Here is a 1,314-nt window from a genome sequence, read left to right on the forward strand (position 1 = left end):
TAAGCAGAGGCCCAGACTTCCCTAAACCCCAGCCATTTGGACCAGRTCYTCCGGGGGAATCCCAAGGAGATGCCAGCTGAGAAACACAGTCCCTCCAGCGTGTCCTGGGTCTTCCTCTGGGCCTCCTCCCAGTGGGACATGCTTTAGAGTACAATGTGTAAATGATTTGGACAAAAGAAAGTAAATTGTTAAGTAGGATACAAGATATAAAGAGACTGAAACTAAAAAAAAATACAGATTTATTTATTTTATTTATAACCTTTATTTAACCAGGAAGTCCCATTGAGATTAAAAAACTCTTTTTCAAGAGAGACCTGGCCAAGATTGGCAGCAGCAGCAAATGCATAGTTTCACATCTTAAAACAAGTTTAAAAACATCAAATGGAAAAACATTCAAAGATTTAAATTAAAACAAATCAAAAACAAGCGCAAGTTATGGAGTCAGTTTCAAGACCTTTCAGTTTTGATTTAAAAGCACTCAGTGAAATCAACTCAGACAGTTTCCAGTCTTTCTGCTTCCATGTAGAAGGTGCAGAATGAAAAAAAAACCTTTCTTCCCAGTTCAGTCCGAGCAAATGGATCAGAAAGCATCAAAAAGTCTTGAGAGAGGATGGAGTAAGAGACAGTGCTTTTTTTCAATCAAAGTACAAATGTAAGAGGGAAGAAGACCACATATTGCCTTGTATATGAAAGTATACCAATGGCAGAGCCTTCTGGTGGCCAGAGCAGGCCATTCTACCCTTGAGRACAACTGATGTATCAATGCTTTACAGTAATGAACCTCAAAGAGCCGTGATAAACAATGTCAATCATTTGAAGACATTTAGCAGATGTGTTCATATACAAAACATCTCCATTATCCAACAGTGGTAAAAAAAAAAAAAGTAGCCTCCACTAGTCGCTTTTTCACATTAAAAGAAAAGCACAACTTGTTTCTGAAAGAAAAGCCTAGTTTTAGTCTGAGCCTCTTCACCAGTTTCCCCACATGGGGCTTAAAATTAAGGGAGTCATCAATCAATATTCCCAGATATTTATACACACGTACCTGCTCTATTTCAATTCCATCAAGTGTGGTCACTGAAGGAATCGAAAGAGGCGTTTTTCTGGCATTGGAAAACATGAGATTAAAACAAAATAAGTGAAAACCTGCATTGTTTCAAGGTTAATCACCTAAATCACTCGGTGGGGGTGAGGGGGTGGGGTCAGTTATCTGATAAATACAAACTACTTTACTATTTACTCATTTAAAATCAAGATGTTAAAGTAAGTCATTGGCAAATGACTGAGTTGTGTAACCCTGTCATCTATAGCAGT

Source organism: Austrofundulus limnaeus, unplaced genomic scaffold (genome assembly GCF_001266775.1).
Source record: "Austrofundulus limnaeus strain Quisiro unplaced genomic scaffold, Austrofundulus_limnaeus-1.0 Scaffold49, whole genome shotgun sequence".
In the NCBI taxonomy this organism is placed as follows: domain Eukaryota; kingdom Metazoa; phylum Chordata; class Actinopteri; order Cyprinodontiformes; family Rivulidae; genus Austrofundulus; species Austrofundulus limnaeus.